The 22,518-nt window shown below is 43.4% G+C and overlaps 1 pseudogene; it reads right to left on the reverse strand.

Annotated features, from left to right (window-relative positions):
- Positions 1 to 4,883: 4,883 nt before the first annotated feature.
- On the reverse strand, positions 4,884 to 9,359 carry LOC150068765 (uncharacterized; annotated as a pseudogene).
- Positions 9,360 to 22,518: the final 13,159 nt, after the last annotated feature.

Raw genomic sequence — 22,518 nt, forward strand, 5'->3', positions numbered from 1 at the left:
CCCTACGAGTAGGACACAAGTACACACACCACACACACACACACACACATGCATGCACGCATGCACACACACACACACACACATTTTTACTGTACACAAGTAGTTGCTGCTCCCTGAATTGTCTTGTGTCATTTTTTCATATCAGATATGTTCTACAACCCAGTGGTGGTCAAGTAACTCAGTGCTCTGGAAGATTCCTTGTGGGAGAATTTTATCTGCCCCAAATGAGTTCTGCTTTACTTGTGCACATGCATTTTCTTGATGTTTGGTCTGTAACAGAGTGGCTCACTCATAAATGGGGCACACTAAAAACAGGGAAAGAAAAGACAAGTGCCTGTACAGACCTTCAAGAAGTTCTAGAGAACTATCTGATGCCTATTGCAAAAGAAATTATGATTGTCTTTATCACTGGCTCTCCTGTTCATGCACCGTTGTGCCAGTCCTAGCCTGAGGCAGCTGCACATACTTTAGAGCAGAGATGGCAGAATGGGAATTACTGTCTTCCCGGCTGTAGAAAATATGTGTCCTTGTCTTATATGCTAGTGGTACATTTATCTTTCTTTCCTTTGAGCTGGTCCTGAAACTCAGGGCCTGTGAACATTCCCTGAACATTTTTGATGAAGGTTGGTGCTCTAACACTTGAGCAATAGCTCCATTTCTGGCAGATTTCCCTGCCGATCTTGCTTTCATATGTGATCCTCATGAGAAGTTAAGACTATAGTCATGAGGCACTGGTGTTTATGCTTTCCATTCCCCACTATTTATCCAGGTTCAGCATTTTCATTCTCTCAATTTCCCAAAGTATATTTGAGTACTTTTGTTGAGGTGCTAATATAGACATATGGAGTGGTATGGTTTTAGGCAATGGATGTTTCTTAGCTAAACAAACATACGAAGTACAGAATGGTCTGGGGTGTTAAAATTTTATGCATGGCATCAACTACAGATAGCAATGTTTATTCCCTGAATCTTTATGGTGGATAAATACAGCACTGCAATAAAATATCAGTACATGATACTCACTGACATTACAGCAATGTTTCTCAATTTTTTTTCTTCTTCTTTTTTTATCAGTCCTGGGCTTGAGCCCAGGGCCTGAGCACTGTCCTTGGACTTTCTCAAGGCTAGAGCTCCACCACTTGAGCCTCAGCACCACTTCCGGCTTTTTTCTATGTATGTGGTACCGAGGAATCGAACCCGGGTCTTCATGCATGCTAAGCAAGCACTTTAACCACTAGGCCAAACTCCTGGCCCCTGTTTCTCAATTTTTATACAATGTAGTGCTTGAGCAAAATGTCTGTCTCATATTTAGTGCCACACTGAATGTCACATACTTTGACTATACTCACTATATTTATGACCATTTATATGTCTTCTCCCATGTTCTTTTTTCTGTCATACCTGTACTGTCTTCTGCTCAAGGATACTTTTCTGAGGTGGCTAAGAATTAGCCAACTGTGATTTGGTTGCTTTGTATTCTTGTCTTTTTCTCTCAAAGCTGAATCTCTCCCACTTGAGCTACACCTCCACTTCTAGCTTTCTGTTGGTTCACTGGAGAGAAAGAGTGTCATTGACTTTTCTGCTCCAGCTTGCTTTGAACAGGGTCCTGTCTCTCAGCTTTCTGAGTAGCTTAGATTACTGGCATAATCCACCAGACAGATAGTTTTAATTTCTTCAAGAATCTCCAATCTTTAATTTTTCATTTTCATTTTAAATTTTTGTCTGGATGGAGGTGTTTAACAAATGGTCGAACATTTGTTTGCTCTTGTGATTTTCTCTTTTAACTTCTAATTTTTTAAAGTGTCTGTTCCTTGATTTGGTTTTTTTCTCTACTGGTATTTATGTTTGAGCATTGTTTCCCACTGTGCTATTAATCCTCTGTGAGATGAGTAGCTAGCAAGATTTTAACTATTCAATTGGATGTCCCACCACTTCTTTGATTGTGCTGAACCTTTTCAATTGGTAACAAACACAGCTACTTTACATTTCCAGTGCTGGGGGTGGAATTTAGGGCCTTGTAAATGAGACAAAGGATTTTACCATTAGTCAAATGCAGAGCTTAATTCCTGCTCTTCTTTTATCAGCTATTTGAGTTCAACTAAACCTGAAGAATAAGTTACAGAATGGCAGTAGTGAGAAGTATCTGTTAATAATGATTGAGAAGGAAACACAGGAATCTCCACCAAGAAACATTAAAATGAGTGAATGAGTAAAATCTGAAGTCCAAAGGAGAGGTTGATTCCAAGAAACACAATTGACCCAAACCTTTAAAGTATTGAAAGCATATTGAGAAAATCACATGGTAGTAAGGCCAGAAATTAACAGGGAAAACACAGAAAATATGCGATCATACAAAAATGAAGTGAATTATTTCTCAACCATGTTGTGCCCTGAGACGGGGTCCCCAAAGAAAACCACTGAGATAGAGGCGTCCGAAATGCAAAAGCAAAGTTTATTGTGGGTTACGAGTCAGGCAAGGAACTCTGTCCACGCGCACCCCAAAGCAGTGAGGCAATGAGGTGGGGGGGGGAGGAGAGAGTTGACAGTCAGGGTTCACAGTCTTTTTAAAGGCAAAAATCACAGGTTTACACCCATCAGGTGGTCGAGTGAGATAAGATAGGGATTAGGGAGCTTCCCAGGCCGGTGGAAACTGAGGGGAAGTTCTCACGCCGGCTGGACCATTCAACTGTCAAAAAGTAGTTTTATGGTTTGGGAAACAAATGCTATACGATGCTGTACGTGCAGTCTAATTTTGACACAAAATAGGTTAGTTCCTGGAGCTTATGGACACCTGTGCGAACAATGGCCGACTAGGGTCCAGAAGTTCCTGTTTATTCAGCCTTTGGGTCCTTGGAGAATTTTCGAATCGGAGGGTTTTCTTTTTATTCGTTTATTCTTTTTACTGAAAGGGAATAATTTTGGGTCTGGGGGCAGTTATTTTTCATCTCTACATTCCCCCTGCTTTTGTTCCATAGAGCCAACCTTGGCTCCTATTCTATGAAATCATTTTCCTGTGTTATTTCACTTACAGGGAAGTAGCTTCTCTGGACCATTAACTGAATGGTTCCTAGTCTCTCTTTCATAAATTGCACAAGCTTATTAAGAATACAAGGTCCAAAAGTTAGTAAAAGTAATAATATCATTAGGGGTCCTATTAGACTAGACATAAGAGTGGTGAACCAGGGAGATTTACTATACAAGGCCTCAAACCAACTTTGTTGTACTTGTAGTTCCTGTTTCCCGCTTCTGCAAACCTTCCCTAACCTTAGCCATTGTTTGTTTAACTACCCCTGAGTGATCTACATAAAAACAGCACTCCTCACCAAGGGCAGCACAGAGGCCCTTCTGCTGCAGAAATAACAAATCCAACCCTCTCCTGTTTTGCATAACGACTTCGGCCAGAGAACTAAGGGACTCCTGGAGGTGGGAAATAGAGGATTCAATCTTTTCTATGTCTGCATCTATGGAGACTCGAAGGGATGTGTAGGTTTGTTGTTGGGAAACATAAGAGGCCGTTCCCATTCCTAGACCAGCTAAACTAGCTCCTAATATAACACTGAGAGTTAAAGCAGTTATAGGCTCTCTCTTCTTTCTTCTGTTTAGTATGTCTATCTGGGGGTCAAGCAACTCCCCCTCGTGATGATAAATTAAGCGTGGATCAGACGGACAAGTACACAGAGCCCTGTTCGGTTGAGTACTGCCGTAGGGACACAGGGAGTTAGTCCAGTGGAGCATGCCCACCAAGTGTCATTGAGGGGTATCAAATATCCGGCTATATTTGATAATATTTGAGTTTCATTGCAGAGAAAATTCTTATTCTCAGGAACCTGTCCTAAGCATAATCCTTGGCCATGCACCTGCTGAAGGGTGAGGCTAGCTCTTGGTTGCCGTCGTCAGGATGAAGAACTTGGGGAGATTTGATATTGCCCCTTTACTGCCACCCCCTCATAGAAAGGGGGCTGGGTATCGTAGCAGAGCCAACAGGACTTAGTGAGGGCTGGTTTAGAGGAATTTAGGAAGAGAAAGGATTTTTGAATTAAATCGTAAAAAGGCTCAGTTCTATCACTCGGTTTTGGGGGTTTCCTTTGTACGGTTGGAGCTGTGAAGTCAGGAGAGGTTTTCTTGGGGACTGCTGTAATTCCCCAAGGAAGGGGAGAGTGGGATTTGCGGGTGGGGCTTGGAGGATTTAGGACTCGGTTAGGCCCTACAGGTACTGTTATCGGGCTGACTATACATTTGATGGTAAAGGTTAGGACAGGGTCCTGCCCTGACCGGTACAATCTGAGCCCTCAAGTGTTACCGGCTGACCAATCTGCTTGCTTCCCTTGTTGGGTGAAGAGGATTAGCAAAGGATTACATCTTCCACCTGGAGTAGCCCAGGGATGATTGGGGAACTTTTCTTTGTCATAACAGGGTCCACAGGCTACTTTCTTTCCTTCTTGGGTACAATGTCCTATGCCCTGCATCTTTCTATCCCCTGCTTCGACCCTAATCAAATCTCCCTTGACAGGAGGGCTCCACCATATGTGCCCGGTGGGCTCACATCCCCAGCTAGCACAGTATGCCTCTCTTGGCCCCCCACACTTTCGAATCTGACCCTTAGATCGGGAATGGGCAGATATAAAAGCGGTGGCCTCGCATGCTGGCCCTTGCTTTCAGAGAATTGCATCTGTAGCTGGAGGGGTATGGTTCATGGCCTGAAGGACCCCAGGCCTCTCCTACTAAGTCACATAGGTCTACATGCAAGTCTGGAAACTAGGCGTCTTTGGGATAGTGGAGTGAAGTGCTGGAATTTGCAATGACTCCTGTCTCCGCATTGATGACTAGCCAGGTCTGGTTCCAAGGGCGATGTGGGTTGCTGTTGACTAGACAAAAGAAAAGAGTTAGGAGGCCTGTGGGTGGAAGCATATCTTAAGCTTTAGGGGATTGGAGGGGTGCCTGCTGGCCTTCCAGCTGTTTTCCCGATAATCTTCGTTCAGGGCAAAGGGATCTGCCGGTCTGGTGTGCGAGTGATGGATCCAGGCGGTGACTCCATCTACTTTGAGAGGGGTGGGTGTCGTCAGTATCACCACATGTGGTCCTTTCCAGCTTGGTTCCAGAGTTTTGGAGTTGTGTCTCCAGATGAACACCCAGTCGCCTGGTTTGAACAAGTTGGGGGTAGGGACAGAAGCAGAATCATAAAGGGCCTTAATCTGGGGCCATACACTCTTCTGCACAAGCTGTAGGTAATCAAGCTTACTCAGAAATTCAGCATCATCTAAATTAGTCACCAAATCCGTCTGAAGGCTTGGGACCATAGATGGAGGATGTCCATACATTATTTCAAAAGGAGTAAGGCCTAGCTGATAGGGAGAATTCCTTACTATAAATAGAGCAAAAGGAAGAAGCGACACCCATTCTGCGCCAGTCTCTAAGGCCAATTTGGTTAAGGTCTCTTTTAGGGTCCGATTCATCCTTTCCACCTGTCCTGAGCTCTGGGGTCTATAAGCACAATGTAGTTTCCAATCTGCCCCCAATGCGGCTGCTATTCCCTGACTTACTTTTGAGACAAAGGCTGATCCATTGTCTGACCCAATGGTGGACGGAAAGCCATACCTGGGTAGGAGTTCTTCCAGGATTTTCTTGGCTACCACAGTTGCCGTCTCATGCTTTGTGGGGTAGGCTTCGACCCATCCTGAGAAGGTATCTACAAAAACTAAAAAATATTTGTGTCCAAATTTTCCTGGGTTGATTTCTGTAAAATCCACTTCCCAATACGTACCTGGCCTATCCCCTCGAAGACGGCCCCCTTTCGATAACGGTTGATTGGGAGCATTAGTTAGTTGACAAGCCTTACAATTTTTAACAATGTCCTCAATGAGCTGATTCCCTTGCCTAATTTTTACTTGAGAATGTCGAAGCAAGTCCTGCATTCTTCGGGTTCCCATGTGAGAAACTCGGTGGATCTTCTTGAGAATTCCTTTACCCAGTTCTTGTGGTAGTACAAGTTTTCCCTCACAAATTTTCCACCAGTCTTTGTCTCCTTCTCTGTCCGGGGTTTATAAGCCATGGGAAGTTTTGCTATCCATTCTAAGTTTTCTTGGGAGTATTGAGGCACTGGAGGTAATGTCCGTGGCCCTGGGTCTATTAAGGTCAATACCTTTCTACTAGGTTGAAGGGCTGCTTCCTTGGCTGCCCGGTCAGTCAGATTGTTCCCCCTGGTTACCGCATCAATTTCTTTTTGGTGCCCAAGGCAGTGCATAATACCAATCTTTGTGGGTCCCCATAAGGCCTGAATGAAGCTCACAATTTCATATTTGTTTTTGATGGCTCTCCCTTCTGCTGTCAGCAGCCCCCTTTCCTGGTATATAGCTCCATGAACATGCACGGTGGCAAAAGCATATCGGCTGTCCGTGTAGATATTTAATCTTTTTCCTTTTCCCATCTGCAAAGCCTTTGTTAGTGCCACTAGTTCTGCTCTTTGTGCAGATGTCCCCTGAGGAAGCGCCTCCGCCCACACTATTCAGTGTCCATAGTGATGGCCGCACCTGCATACCTCTTTCTGTCTCGAATGAAGCTACTACCGTCTGTAAACCAAGTGTGGTCAGCGTGTTGCAATGGCGAATCCAGCAGGTCTGGCCTGAGGCTGTGTGCTTGGGCCAGAATCTGCTCACAGTCATGTAGAGGTGCTTCCAGGTCTGGATCTGGTAGCAGGGTTGCTGGGTTCAAGGCTGTGGGTATGCAAAAGCTGATTCTTGCAGGGTTAAGTAGCAGGGTCTGGTAATGGACTATGCGGGCATTGCTCATCCACCAGTCAGGTGGCTGTTTTAGCACTCCCTCCAGAGCATGCGGAGTGGCCACAGTTAGATTTTGTCCCAAAGTTAGTTTATCAGCATCCTTCACTAAGAGGGCTACTGCAGCTATTATTCGTAAGCATGGGGGCCACCCAGCAGCGACAGGATCCAATTTCTTTGATAGATAGGCTACCAGCCGTTTCCAAGGCCCAATTGGCTGAGTGAACACCCCTTTTGCTATCCCTTTATTTTCTGCCATGAACAGCGTGAAAGGTTGGTTTACATCAGGTAAGCCCAGGGCGGGGGCTTCTAAGAGGCTCCTTTTGATTGCCTCGAAAGCTTTCTGCATCTGTTCAGTCCAATTGAATACAGGGGAGTTTTTGGAAGCTTCATAGAGGGGTTTGGCCATTTCAGCGAACCCTGGTATCCACAGCCGGCAGAAGCCTGCTGTTCCCAAGAACTCCCTGACTTGTCTGGCTGTTGTCGGCATAGGGATTTTTAACCCAGTCTCTTTTCTTGCTTCAGACATCCATTTCTGTCCTTTCCTTAGTACATATCCAAGGTATTCCACCTCTTCCTGGCATATCTGGGCTTTCTTTGCTGATGCACGTGATGAGCGGTACCCTAATTGCCCCAAAGTTACCAGCAATTTTTCAGTTCCTGTCATGCATTCACTCTCATTTCTGCTGCTAATAGTAAATCATCTACCTATTGAAGCAGACTTACATTGGGGTTTAGGGCACGATACTCACTCAGGACTTCATGGAGGGCTTCGTCAAAGATAGTGGGCGAATTTTTAAATCCTTGAGGCAGCCTGGTCCAGGTCAACTGCCCACTGACCCCCACTTCAGGATCATGCCATTCAAAAGCGAAATAAGGCTGACTCTTGGGGGCGAGAGGAAGACTGAAGAAAGCATCCTTTAAATCAAGCACTGTATACCACTGGCGTTCTGGTGGCAGCATGCTAAGCAGAGTATATGGGTTTGGCACAGTAGGGCAAATATCTATCACTCTTTTATTTACTTCCCTCAGGTCCTGGACAGGCCTGTAATCTTGGGAATGGGGTTTCTTGACAGGCAGAAGAGGAGTATTCCAAGCTGACTGAACAGGCTCTAGAACCCCTAGATTTAACAACCGTCTGATATGAGGGGTTATGCCTCTTTTTGCTTCCAGTGGCATAGGGTATTGGTGTACTCTGACAGGGTCAGCACCTGGTTTGATTTCTACAAAGACTGGGGGGCGGTGTTTGGCCAGCCCCATCCCTCCAGTTTCTGCCCATGCTGAGGGAAAACGTTCCAACCAGGTACTTATATCTGTTTGCGACACCCTGGATTTTTGGTGCAGTCTATATTCATTATCTAAGGAGGTTGTCAACAGTACTTGTAGAGCTTTTCCTTGGGCATTTTTTAGATGAGCTCCTTCAGTAAAATGCACTTGTGCTCTCATTTTAAAGAGAAGATCCCTGCCTAATAAAAGGTAGGGGCATTCTGGGATGACTAGAAAGTAGTGGGTCACCCGGCCTTCTCCCAAGTCAACAGTTCTTTTGGTGGTCCACGCATATGGTTTAGACCCAGTAGTGCCCTGCACCCAGGTGCGTTTTTCTGATAATGGGCTGTCCGGTGTCAGAAGTACAGACTTTTCAGCCCCAGTGTCCACCATGAACTGGACTGGTTTCCCCTCCACTCTTAGTTACCCTAGGCTCGGGGAGGGGGGCCGAGCCCCGTCCCCTCTAGTCGCTGTCCTCTTCCTGAGCAGTCAGAATTGGGGTCCGTTTTCCCCCTTGGAAGTCCTTTCTCTATTGTTCCTAGGGCATTCCTTGGCCCAGTGCCCTTCTTCTTTACAGTAGGCACACTGCTTCTTTCCTAACTTCAGTTTTCTATTTTTAACTTTCAGGTCTGCCCATCGTGGCTAGGAGCACCCATTCCATTTGCCTCTGCTGTCCATCCAGAATTCTCTTTATCTGTTTTTCCTGTCTCTTGTCTCTCCGATCCTCTCTCTCTTGTCTTTCTCTTTCTCTCCTTTCTTCCTTTTGCTCTTCAGTCTCTCTTTTGTACACTGTCTCTGCCACAGCTACTAACTCTCTTAATCCTTTCTCACCAAGTCTTTCCAAGGACTGCAATTTCTTCTTGATGTGTGGTGCTGCCTGGTTGATAAAGGCTAGAATAACTGCCTGTCTGCTCTCTTCTAGCTCAGGATCATAAGGGGGGTACTGCTTGAAGGCTGCCATGAGTCTCTCTAAATAAGCTGCCGGACTTTCAGTAGCCCCCTCTCTTATATCATAAACTTTGGCCATGTTAGTAGGCTTGCGAGCTGCAGCCTTGAGACCTGCAAACAGAGCCTGGCGATAGACTTGGATAGCTCCTTACCTTCCGCCTCGTGGTAGTCCCAGTTGGGGCGTTCAGATGGGAAAGCGGCTGCTATCAGACTGGGGTCCGTGGTGGGGTCACCAGTAGGGCTTGGAACCAGCCTGCGGGAGTTCTCCAGGATTCTGTTCTGCTCCTCGGTTGTGAACAGAACTCCCAAGAGCTGTTGGCAATCATCCCAGGTTGGCTGGTGAGTAAAGAGAACAGTTTCTTTTCTTTCCATATTTTTTTATTGTAATTAGTAAAAGGGTTACATGATATTTGCCAGATAGAAGGTGCATTAATTCACGTACATTGATACCCTTTCACATGTCTTGGTACCCATTTCCCTCCCCCCCCACACTTCCCACCCATCTTGGTTTCCCCCCCTTCCCTATCAAATTTCAAATATCCAAATACAAATAAATTCAATATATCAGATAACAAAGTGAGATACTATACCAATATGAGATAACCAAGGGACAGCAAAGGAGATGAGAGACAACATAGTACATTAAGGACAACAATCATTCATTATATGGCTTTTGTTTCAATACCCTGGAGGTCCTTTCAATTACCTTCACATTATATGGCCTTATGTATCAAGATTTTGCTCTATTGCAGATCTCTGCTAGTAGAGCCCAGGTTTCTACTGATTATGACGAATGAGGGAAACCATTGAGCCTAAGTTCCTTTGAGTCTGGCTTACTTCACTTAATATGATTTTTTCTAAGTCTTTCCATTTCCTAACAAATGGGGCGATGTCATTCTTTCTGACAGCAGCATAGAATTCCATTGTGTGCAAATACCACAACTTGTTGATCCACTCATCAACTGAGGGACATCTAGGTTGGTTCCATATCTTTGCTATGGTGAATAGTGCTGCAATGAACATTGTTGTGCTAGTGGATTTAGTATGCCCTTGTTTCTGGATGGTTGGGTAAATGCCAAGTAGTGGAATTGCTGGGTCATAGGGGAGTTCTATGTTTAGCCTTTTGAGGCACTGCCACACTGCTTTCCATAGTGGTTGAACGAGTTTGCACTCCCACCAACAGTGTAGTAGTGATCCCTCCTGGCCACATCCCCTCCAGCATCTGTTGTCATTCGTTTTCCTGATCCTGGCCATTCTAACTGGAGTGAGGTGGAATCTTAGAGTTGTTTTGATTTGCATTTCTTTTATGACCAGAGATGTTGAGCATTTCTTCATGTGTCTATAGGCCATTTTTGTTTCTTCTTCAGAGAAGACTCTCTTTAAGTCTTTGGCCCATTTTTAAATGGGATGGTTGTTACTTTGGAGGTTAGTTTTGGAGTGATTCAATTTTTTGAGTTGTTGATATATTTTAGATATGAGGCCTTTGTCTGTTGTTTGGTTGGTGAAGATCTTCTCCCACTCTGTAGGCTTCCTAATTAATTTACTAGCTATGTCCTTTGCCTTACAAAAGCTCTGCAGTTTAATGCAGTCCCACTTATCCAGTCTTTCTCTGATTTGTTGTGATTCTTGGTCCTTATTAAGAAAGTTTCGAGCTGTGCCAAGGAGGCCTAGTGTATCTCCTATTCCTTCCTGTAAAGTTTTCAGTGTGTCAGCTTTTACCTCCAGGTCTTTGATCCATTTGGAGTTAATTCTAGTGCAGGATGACAAAGAAGGATCTAACTTTAGTTTTCTGCAGGTGCTTAACCAGTTCTGCTAGCACAACTTGTTGAAGAGGCTGTCTTTCTTCCATTCTATTTTTTTGGCTCCCTTGTCAAAGATTAGGTTGTGGTTTAATATCTGGGTCCTCAGTTCTATTCCATTGGTCTTCAGGCCTGTTCTTGTGCCAGTACCAAGCTGTTTTGAGAATTATAGCTCTGTAATAGAGTCTAAAGTTTGGAATTGAAATTCCTCAGGCGCTGTTCTTTCTGCTAAGAAGTGTTTTTGCTATACGGGGTCTTTTATTATTCCATATGAAATTTTGGATTGCCTCTTCTATTTCTTTAAAGAATGACATTGGGATATTGATGGGTATTGCATTGAATTTGTAGATAGCTCTTGGCAAGATTGTCATTTTCACAATGTTGATTCTTCCAATCCAGGAGCATGGGAGGTTTTTCCATTTCCTTAGTTCTGCTTTAATTTCCTTTTTTAGGGTTTTAAAGTTTTCGTCAAAAAGGTCCTTTACATTCTTAGTTAAGCTAATTCCTAGGTACTTTATTTTCTTGAGGCTATTATGAAAGGAGTTTCTTTCCTGATTATTGCCTCGTTCCTCTCACTGTTGGCATAAAGGAAGGCAGTTGATTTTTGAGGGTTGATTTTATAGCCTGCTACTCTTCCAAAGCTTTGAATCAGCTCAAGGAGCTTGGGAGTAGAGTCTATAGGATTCTTTAAATACAGAATCATGTCATCTGCAAAGAGGGATAGTTTTCTTTCCTCTTTCCCTACTTGGATCCCCTTTATGCTTGCTTCTTGCCTTATTGCACTGGCTAGGAATTCTAGTACTATGTTAAAGAGTAGTGGAGAGAGTGAGCATCCTTGTCTCGTTCCTGATTTTAGAGGAAATGGCTTTAGATTTTCACCATTAAGTGTAATACTAGCAGTAGGTTTCTCATACACAGCCTTTATTACATTGAGTAATGTTCCATGGATTCCTAGTTTCTCCAGAGCTTTTAACATAAAGGGGTGTTGGATCTTGTCAAATGCCCTTTCCGCGTCTATTGAGACAATCATGTGATTTTTGTCCTTGCTCCTGTTGGTGTGTTGAATTATATTAATTGATTTGCGTATGTTGAACCAGCTTTGCCTCCCTGTGATGAATCCAGTTTGATCATAGTGTATAATTTTTTTGATGAGTTGTTGTAGATGGTTGGCCAGTATTTTGTTGAGAAGTTTTGCATCGATGTTCATCAAAGATATAGGTCTATAGTTCTCTTTCTTTGATGAATCTCTGTCTGGTTTGGGGATGAGGGTTATACTGGCTTCATAGAATGAGTTTGGTAAGGAACCTTCATTTTCAATTTCGTTGAAGAGCTTGAGGAGTATTGGTGTGAGGTCTGCTTTGAAGACCTTATAGAATTCAGCTGTGAATCCATCTGGCCCTGGGCTTTTCTTAGGTGGAAGTTCTCTAATTGCCATTCCTATTTCAGAGCTTGAAATAGGCCTGTTGAGTTGGCTTAGTTCTTCTTGGTTCAGTGTGGGTATGTTAATATTGGCTAGGAATTCATCCATTTCATCTAGATTCTCAAATTTGTTGGCATAAAGGTTTGAGAAGTATTCCCTCATGATATTCTGGATCTTGGTAATTTCTGTCGTGATATCACCATTTTCATCTGTGATTTTGTTTATTTCGATATGCTCTCTTCTTTTTTTGGTAAGATTTGCTAAGGGCTTGTCAATTTTGTTAATTCTTTCAAAGAACCAACTCCTTGTTTTGTTGATTCTTTCTATAGTTTTTTTGGATTCCAAATCATTTAATTCTGCTTTGATTTTAATAATTTGCTTTCTTCTACTGGGATTAGGGTTGGTTTGTTGCTCTTTTTCCAGGAGCTTAAGGTGAAACATTAACTTGTTGGTTTGCAATTTTTCCAACTTGTTGTTGTAGGCACTCAGCGCTATAAATTTTCCTCTGAGTACTGCCTTTGCTGTGTCCCAAAGGATTTGGTATTTTGTGTGCTCCTTACTGTTAAATTTCGTAAACTGTTGGATTTCTGTTCTGATCTCTTCGATGACCCATTGGTGATTCAACAATGTGTTGTTCAGTCTCCATGAGTTACAGGGTTTTGGTTGGTGGAGATGTGTGTTCAGTTCCAGTTTGATGCCTTTGTGGTCTGAGAGTGTGCATGGAATAATTTCAGTGTTTCTGAATCTGTCCAGGTTTGTTTTATGGCCTAAGATGTGATCTATTTTGGAAAATGTTCCATGTGCTGCTGAGAAAAACGTATATTGTGTTGTTGCTGGGTGGAATATTCTGCAGATGTCTGTTAGATCTAGTTGGTCTATATAGTTGTTCAGTTCTAAGGTTTCTCTGTTGAGTTTTTGCCTTGTTGATCTGTCCATAGGTGAAAGTGGTGTGTTAAAGTTACCGACAATCACTGTATTTCGATCTATGTATGGTTTCAGTGTAAGTAAAGTTTGCTTGATGAAGTTTGGAGCTCCGGGATTGGGTGTGTAAATATTTAGGATCGTTATGTCTTCCTGGAGGAAAGATCCCTTTAGTAGTATGTAGTAACCTTCTTTGTCTTTTTTTTTTTTTTTTTACTAATTTTAGTTTGAAGTCTATTTTATCTGATATGAGGATGGCAACTCCAGCCTGTTTATGGGGGCCATTAGCTTGATAGAGTTTATTCCAACCTGTCACTTTCAAAAGATGATTGTTTTTTTGGGTAAGATGTGTCTCTTGAAGACAGCAGAACGATGGCTCTTGCTTTTTGATCCAACTAGACAGCCTATGCCGTTTAATTGGAGAGTTAAGTCCATTGATATTGAGAGTTAGGATTGAGAGATATTTATTAGGTCCTACCATTTTTAAAAGCTTTTATTTGGGCCTGTGTCTTGACAGTTCTTGTGGTCCTTAGATGGTATGCTGTTTAGGTGCCATTTCTTTCCCTATATTGCATTTATTTTGGTTTTCTATGTATAGAACTGTAGAGAGCCATTGCAATCGCCATTACAAGATGGCGCTGACATCCGCCTCCGTGGTTGCTTTTCTGAGTTGTTTATCTAAAAGTGTCCAGGAAGAGATTTGACTGTTCATGCCCTTAATGCGTGATCGGAAGTATGCATGTAGCCATATTGCTGTGTGTCTGGAGTGTGCTGGAGATATGCTGTAGTTGATTGGATGTTAGTGTTAAGGAAATAATTGTGATTGGTTGATAGGCCTATTTAAGGTCTATGTTTGAGGAAGTTGGGGTCGACCCAGCATGGCTGTACTAGCTTGCTGAATAAACTGCTGCTCGAGAAGAAGTTATCTTTGTCGTGTCCTTTCTTGCCGGCCGAGGGAGTCGCGGCAGCTGGTGGCCCGTACGGGGACGCCCATACGCCAAGACCTTCATTTCCAGCAGACTTCAGAACTCGAGGTGGTGCACCGGTAAGTTTCCCAGGTAAGGGGAACCAATTAAAGTCCCGGTAAGAGGGACCAATTAAAGTCCCGGTAAGAGGGACCAATTAAAGTCCCGGGTAAGAGGGACCAATTAAAGTCCCGGGTAATAGGGACCAATTAAAGTCCCAGGTAAGAGGGACCGATTACTTCTGCTCTTTTCTGTAGATAAAGAAAGAGCGGGGAGAAGCTCCAGTTTTAAGATGGGAGCCTCAGAGTCATCTCAATTAGTTACAGCCTTGGACGCATTATTGCGTGCTAAGAATTTAAAAGTGAAACCAAGTACTTTGAGACTGTTCTTGTCAAATGTGGAGGAGGTAGCTCCTTGGTTTTCAGTCTCAGGAAATCTATCTTTGCCAGCTTGGGATAAATTAGGAAACGATTTAGATAGCGCTGATGAGAAGAGTAGACTGGGGCCTGGAGTGAACCCTATATGGAGGTTAGTCAGGAGTTGTCTGGCCGACGAGCGCTGCTCCGGCGCTCTAGTGGAAGGAAAAATAGCGCTGGAGGAATTTAAAGAAGAGAGAATGGCATCTAGGCAGAGTAGTGTGAAAAGTGAAAGGCATATACTCTCTATCTATCCACCACTGCCAAGAGACGGAGACTTGGCGGAGTCTGACCTTGAAGAGTTTCCTGCAGACCCAGGGCCATTGCCTCGATCAAGGTCGAAAAGGGAGGAACTTGGAGAAATGCCTAGGTTAGTTGCTCCTCCCCCACCAGCCCCTCCTTTTCATGCTGAGGGAACTGGGCGTACTCGCCATGCCCAGGTCTGGCAACAAGTACAAAAAGAAACTTTGTCTCGAATGCCCAGTTTTTCAAGGACCCTGTATGGGCTCCTCAATGGCCCCTCCTGTCCGAGAAATTGGCAGCTGCCCATAATTTAGTAAAAGAACAGTTAAAATTAGGACATGTACGCCCCTCAGTGTCGCCTTGGAATACTCCTATATTTGTTATTAAAAAGAAATCTGGGAAATGGCGACTATTACATGATTTGCGAGCAATTAATAGTCAAATGCAAATCATGGGGCCTGTTCAGCGAGGACTGCCTTTACTTTCTACTTTGCCTCAAGAATGGCCCATAATTGTTCTGGATATAAAAAATTGCTTTTTTTCTATTCCTTTAAATATTAAGGATACTTGTAGGTTTGCATTTACCCTGCCCTCCATTAATCAAGAGAGCCCTGATAAGCGATTTGAATGGGTTGTGTTACCTCAGGGAATGGCCAATAGCCCCACATTGTGTCAATTGTATGTACATGCAGCTTTAATTCCTGTGCGGGAAAAGTTTTCATCAGTACGGTGTTTACACTATATGGATGATATTTTGTTGGCTTCCAAAGATCAAAGGGTATTGAATGAGGCTTTTATTTTATTATTAAAGTGTCTGGAAAATAAAGGATTATTTATAGCCCCAGAAAAGGTACAGAAGAACAATATTGTACATTATTTGGGAAGTAGAATAACAGCCCAAAAAATTATTCCATTAAATTGGCAGTTGCGAAAAGATAATTTAAAGACCTTGAATAATTTTCAAAAACTTTTGGGAAATATAAATTGGATTTGAACCTCCCTGCCTATGAGTAATCAGGAGTTGCAACCTTTGTATGAGTTATTGCAAGGCCCATCAGGTTTGGATTCGCCAAGGGAATTAACCCCTGCAGCAAGAAAAGTTTTAGAAACTTTAGAAGAAAAGTTACAACTGGCCTTTCAAAAAAGAATAGAATTGGGAAAAGAAATTTCTTTAGTTATTTTGGCCTCATCTCAACAGCCTACAGGGGTGTTGTGGCAGGATGGTCCCTTAGCATGAATTCATCCGAAAATATCTCCTGCAAAATCTGTCGAATATTATCCCACCGCCGTTGCCAATCTAGCTATTTTGGGAATAAAATTTAGCGTGCAGCATTTTGGCACTCAGCCTAATTTTCTTATAATTCCATATAACAGTCAGCAAATGCAAGTCTTAAGTGCCACCTTTACTGAGTGGGCTGTTTTAATTTGTTCATTTACAGGAAAAATTGATAATCATTATCCAAAAAGTCCAATTTTGCAGTTTTTTAAGGAACACCCTATTATTTTCCCAACTATTACTGCCAGACAACCTATACCTGGAGCCATCAATATTTTTACGGATGGTTCCAAGAATGGAATGGGAGCATATTTGGTTGAAGGCCAAGAGCCTGTTTTATGCCAGTTTCAGCCTGGATCAGCACAGAGAATAGAATTGCAGGTTGTAATTTCTGTTTTTAAAAATTGTCATTTTCCTTTTAATCTTATTTCTGATTCTGCATTTGTAGTTAATGCTTTGCAGTTCATAGAAGCTGCAGGACCCATAAATAAAAATAGCACTGTATGTAATTTGTTTATTCAGTTGCAGGAATTAATTTGCGCTCGTAGAGCCCCCTTTTTTCCATTGCATATTCGTGCTCACACTGGTTTACCTGGGCCCTTAAGTTTGGGCAATAATGTAGTGGATAAATGTACACGTTTGCAAATGGCCTTTGTTGCTCTTACCCCGGAAATGCAGGCACAAGAATTTCATCATCAATTTCATGTTAATGCTCGCACCTTACAATCTCAATTTAAGCTGTCTCGACAGACAGCCAGACAAATTATTTTAAATTGCCCAAAATGTGTTACCCATCTTCCAGTTGTGCCATTAGGTGTTAATCCCCGTGGTTTACTTCCACTAAAAATTTGGCAAATGGATGTTACCCATGTTATGGAATTTGGAAAGTTAAAATATTTACACGTATCAACTGATACATGTTCTGGAATTATTCATGCTACCCCTTTGGGTGGAGAAACAGCTCATCATGTAATTACTCATTGCTTGGAAGCCTGGGCTTCCTGGGGAATGCCCTACTTATTAAAAACTGATAATGGCCCTGCCTATACTAGTAAACAATTTCTTGCCTTCTGCCAAACCATGGGAGTACAAATTTCTCATGGATTACCATATAATCCTCAAGGGCAAGGCGTTGTGGAACGTGCTCATCGCACCTTAAAAATTTATTTACAAAAACAAAAAGAGGGAATTGGGCAGAATAGGACACCAAAAGAAAGAATTTCCTTAGCCCTTTTTACCATAAATTTTTAAAATTTGGACACTCAAGGCCACTCCGCTGCAGAGCGGCATACTATTCCAATTGTGGGACTATATAAAGGAATGGTAAAATGGAAAGATATATTAACAGGCCAATGGAATGGGCCAGACCCCGTGCTCTCCTGGGCACGAGGAGCTGTTTGTGTGTTTCCACAGAATTCACAAGATCCCATTTGGGTGCCGGAACGCCTGGTGAGAAAAGCGCAAGAAGATGGCCGCAAAGAAAATATTACTGATAATACTACTTTGTCTGCTGGTGGAGCCTCGCCTACTATGGGCAGTAATGAAGACCTTCCCACTTCCAATGCCTGTGACTAATACCTCCAGAGTGTTTCCATACCTTTTTACCAGTAGTAACTCCTTGAAATTGCCATTTTTACCTTATAGTTATGAGAAAGGAAATTATTCGTTATCTGTAATGTTATCTTCATCCTTGTGTTTTACCCTGAATCAATTTTATAGTGATATTTGTATATACTTACAAGAGCATAAGGTAGGAAAGTTTAATAGTACAGAATATCCTAGTGTTAAGAATGGGAATGTGACCAAAACTGTAGTGGTAGGATTTAGTGCTAGAATCCCTATATTTTCTTATAAAGCTTGGAACCCTCCTCCTCCCTTAGTGTATCCGAAATGTGTTAGTCCATTGAATTGGCCCTGGGAATGGACAGGGTGTCAAAGCCCGCGATATTCCTCGATAGGATATGGATTTACCTTTTCTCCTAAAATTCATACTGCTGGAAATACTACTTTTATTCATGAGTCTAAATTTAATTTTCAAGGTACTCGGGAGGATGCTGAAAATCCTTTTAATGCTTGGCTGTTATGTGGACAATTTGCCTGTACCACAGCAAATGCTTTGGGATTTATTCAAGAGGGAGAAATTTGGTACTGTAACTGCTCCGTTACAGTGAGTAATTCGGTTATACAGAAAGGAGCTGCCCTAGTAGGAGAAAGCTTAAATGTTACTTTGGAAGATAATTGTAAATTTAAGACTAAGTATAAAGCTAGTCCTGTATGTGTTTGGCCCCCCTTTATGTTTTTAGTTTTTGAAAGTAATTGTATTGGAAATAATTCTTTATTGAATTGTTCTAGTTGTCCCTGCTTTTTAAGTCAGTGTTGGAATGCTAGTGAGTTTAATTCTGTTGTCGTTATGCGTTTGCCAACGTTTATTCCTGTTCCTGTAGAAGTGCCTGAGAAGGATTTAATTGTGCAGTTGAAGAGACCTCGTCGTGATCTTGGAATCACTGCTTTGGTGGTCCTGGTTTCTTCATTACTCGCCACCGCCGCAGCCAGCGCCGCCGCGTTAGTCACCACAGTTCAGACCGCAACTACCGTGATTACCCTGTCCGAGGCGGTATCTCAAACTATGGACACGCAGTTACAGATTAACCAGCATTTGGCACACGGTGTCATGTTATTGAATCAAAGAGTGGACTTACTTCAGGAACAAGTTGATTTGATGTTTTCCTATGCTCAATTGTCTTGTGTGGGTATAGGCACTGGGTTGTGTATTACTTCTTTACCCTATTATAATTATTCTCGAGCAGCGAATTTGTCCAGACAATTAGGAAATATGTTGAGAGAATCTTGGTCCAAGGATTTTGAGAATTTAACCACTCAACTTCGCTATGAAATTATGATTGTAAATTCTACCCATGTTAATATTGCTACAGTTGAAGATTTTGTAAATTGGATTTCCAACTCCTTTAATTGGATCAAGGAGTGGGCTGGAAGTGTGTTTTTGATTGTAATATTATGTGTGAGTTTTGTTTTATTTTGTTGGTTTGTTGTAATCATGTATAGACAACTTCAGGCACAGAGGAGACATGATAAGTATATTGTGAAACAAGCTCTTATTGCTCTGGAATCGAATCTCTCCCCCCAGGTTTGGCTGGGTATGCTGGATCAGTAGTCAAGGACGGGTAAGTGTAGAGATTGATCTTGGTATCAACCTAAGACAGACTCCGATACTTAAGCATCGGATGTTGATGACGGGTAAGAACCAAGAGGCATCTCTCCAACCTAAGACAGGCATGATCCCTTACCTTTTTAAGAGCAAGAGGGACGTCCGAAGGTTCGGCCAGCCTCCGGATTTCCACTCTGCTTTGTTTTATTTTGGCCAAAAGAAAAAAGGGGGAGATGTAGAGAGCCATTGCAATCGCCATTACAAGATGGCGCTGACATCCGCCTCCGTGGTTGCTTTTCTGAGTTGTTTATCTAAAAGTGTCCAGGAAGAGATTTGACTATTCATGCCCTTAATGCGTGATCGGAAGTATGCATGTAGCCATATTGCTGTATGTCTGGAGTGTGCTGGAGATATGCTGTAGTTGATTGGATGTTAGTGTTAAGGAAATAATTGTGATTGGTTGATAGGCCTATTTAAGGTCTATGTTTGAGGAAGTTGGGGTCGACCCAGCATGGCTGTACTAGCTTGCTGAATAAACTGCTGCTCGAGAAGAAGTTATCTTTGTCGTGTCCTTCCTTGCCGGCCGAGGGAGTCGCGGCATAGAACATCTTTGAGAAGTCTCTGTAGTGTTGGTTTTGTTGCGACATATTGTTGCAGCTTTTCCCTGGAATGGAATGTTTTTATTGTTCCCTCAGTTATGAATGAGAGCTTAGCTGGGTACAGGATTCTTGGTTGGTAGTTATTTGACTTAAGGGTATGACATATATGCTTCCAGTCACTTCTTGCTTGCATGGTCTCTGCTGAGAAATCTGGGGTTATTCTGATTGGTTTGCCTTTATAGGTTACTGAATCCTTTTCCCTGGCTGCCTTTAGGATCCTTTTTTGGTTTCTATTGATCCAGTTCGGATTACGATGTGGCGGTGGGATGTTCTTTTCTGGTCAGGTCTGTTTGGGGTTCTAAAAGCTTCTTGTATCTGGATGGGCCTGCCCTTCTGGATGTTTGGGAAATTCTCTGAGATGATTCCCTGAAGTATATTTCCAATACCATTGACCTCTTTCTCCACGCCCTCCTCAATACCAATTAGCCTTAAATTAGGCTTCCTAATTGTATCTTGGACCTCCTGAAGTGCTCTCTCATTTTTCCTTGATTTGGATTGACTCATTTTCTGTTCTTTCTCTATAATAACTAAATTATCTTCAGCCCCGGAAATTCTCTCCTCTGCATTGTCTAACCTGCTATCAAAGCTATCTACTTTATTTTTCATCTCCCTTGCTACTAATTGCTCATTTTTGATGCCTTTCATCTCTTCATTTAGATCATGTATGGATTTCTTTAGCTCCTTGATTTCCATTTGAGTGGTTAGCTCAGTAGCTTTATTTTCTTTGAACATTTGCTGGAGTTCGGTCACCTTTTTATTTGTGGATTCTGTGAATTCATCCATCTTTCTTTGAAAAACCTTTATTATGGCCTCCTTTATGGCTTCTTCTTTTTCACTTATCACCTTGTTTATGGTTTCCTTTTGTTCAGCTATGGCTTCCTCCCTTATCTCTTTCTTTATATTTTCACATTTTTCATTAATGATGTTTATCAATTGCATTTGTACAGCACTTGGAAGACTCTCCTCTAGGTTTGCCAGTGACTGTTCCATTGGCTGTTTACATTGGGTGAGGGGGGTGAGGGATGTTGTTTCTTGATTTGACATTTTTCTTGAGTTTCTTGTTCTGCCCATTTGAAAATGGGAGCAAGATTAATACTAAACACGATTATAGTTTTTCAGCTATAACCAACCTAGACCTCTGTAACTGGCAGACTCTAGATGTTCACAAGTTTTGATTGGTGTTATCACTCTTTCTTTTTGTGCAGTTACCGACCAGTCTAATAATCCACTGATAAACGATTTATACCCAAAACAATAAGCCTCTCAATCCAATCTCTATTGTCTTTAAGTCCCTCTGAGCCTAGAGAATAATTAAACACCTAGATATACAGTGTTGCTCAACAGCCATCAAGTGTAGATCCATGCAGTATAAGGGTTGAAAGATGAGCAGAGGTCCAGAGATAGAAAAATAGAATGAGACAGGTCAGGGGGTAAAGTAGGTAGAGTATTTGAGTACAAAGTTTGGAAAGTATTAGAATAAAACCATGTGTTGCTGCACAACTAGCTCTTAGCCCAACCAGTGGCCTCACAGTGGACCATGGGATGGCTCTGCGAGCTTCCGTCTGAGCGCGGTTGGTGGACGTTTTCCTGTGCTGCTTCCAGGGGCGGCCTCAAGCCAAGGGTCTGGGGATTGAGAGTTTCAGGGGCTCTCAGCAGGACCAGCAGGAGACCCTTCTGTTCCCAGGGGCGGGGCCCAGCAGGGGACGTGGGCTCCAAGGGCGGAGCCATGCCTTTTTGGTTCTCAGCAGGGGAGCTTGGCTGCTGGTAGGCCCTTCAGATCCCTGCTGTGTTTCCACTGCTTTGTCAGAGTCTGTGACTGTGGGGGGGCCCCTCAGTGGTGTCTTCCTCAGGATTCACAGCTGGAGGATGCCCCGCTCAGGAATTGAGGGGGGGCAGATGCTGGCTCCTATTTTCCCACACCCCCACCCACTGTTGTAAGGCAGGGTCCCAACGCCCTCCACTCTCCAGATCCAGTGGCCTGGGAGAGGAGCCTGGTGGGTGGGTGGGAGCTGGGACAGCTCCGCCTCCACTGGTGGGGTGCTGAGTCTTAGGGTCCACCCGCTTGTCAGTCTCCAGTCAGAGGGCTGAGGGTTGAGCCCGTTGGGCGGGTGGGAGTTGGAACAGCCCCGCCTCCCTTGGTGGGGTGCTGGGTGTTATGGGTAGCCCGCCTGTCAATCTCCAGTCAATGGCCTGAGGGAGGGGGCTGTTGAGGGAAGGGACAGTATTCTAAATTCCTTGCCCCCCTGCTCCCGCCAGTCTTTCTCGGGTGGAGTGGAGGGATCTGAGTTAAATTCTATTGCTTGGCACCTGCTCTGCTTTCCCGATGTGTTTATGACGCGCTGTATTACTCACGCCTCTGCGTCTGTCTGCGGGTGCTCCACGGTGGTGGGGAGTCTTTCACTCCCCTCGGGTCTCCGCCGACGCCTGTGTTCTGCCTGGGTTCTGTTGCTTGCTGTTCTGGTTCCGCATCTGGGTTCCGCTGCTTCCGCCGTTCGCTGGCCCGGTTCTGTGCTGGTTTCTGCAGCCGTTGGGCTCCCAGCCTGGTGCCCTCCACTGCCGCCGCTTTTCGTGGATTAGATCCGGCGCCCGCTGCCGCTTTCCCCGCGTGGAGCCGGCACCTGCTCAAGCCGCTTTTCGCGGCTTTCCGCGGCTTTGGGCAAGAGGTG

This window comes from Megascapheus bottae, chromosome 1 (assembly GCF_031878675.1).
Source record: "Megascapheus bottae isolate mThoBot1 chromosome 1, mThoBot2.hap1, whole genome shotgun sequence".
NCBI classification, from domain to species: Eukaryota; Metazoa; Chordata; class Mammalia; order Rodentia; family Geomyidae; genus Megascapheus; species Megascapheus bottae.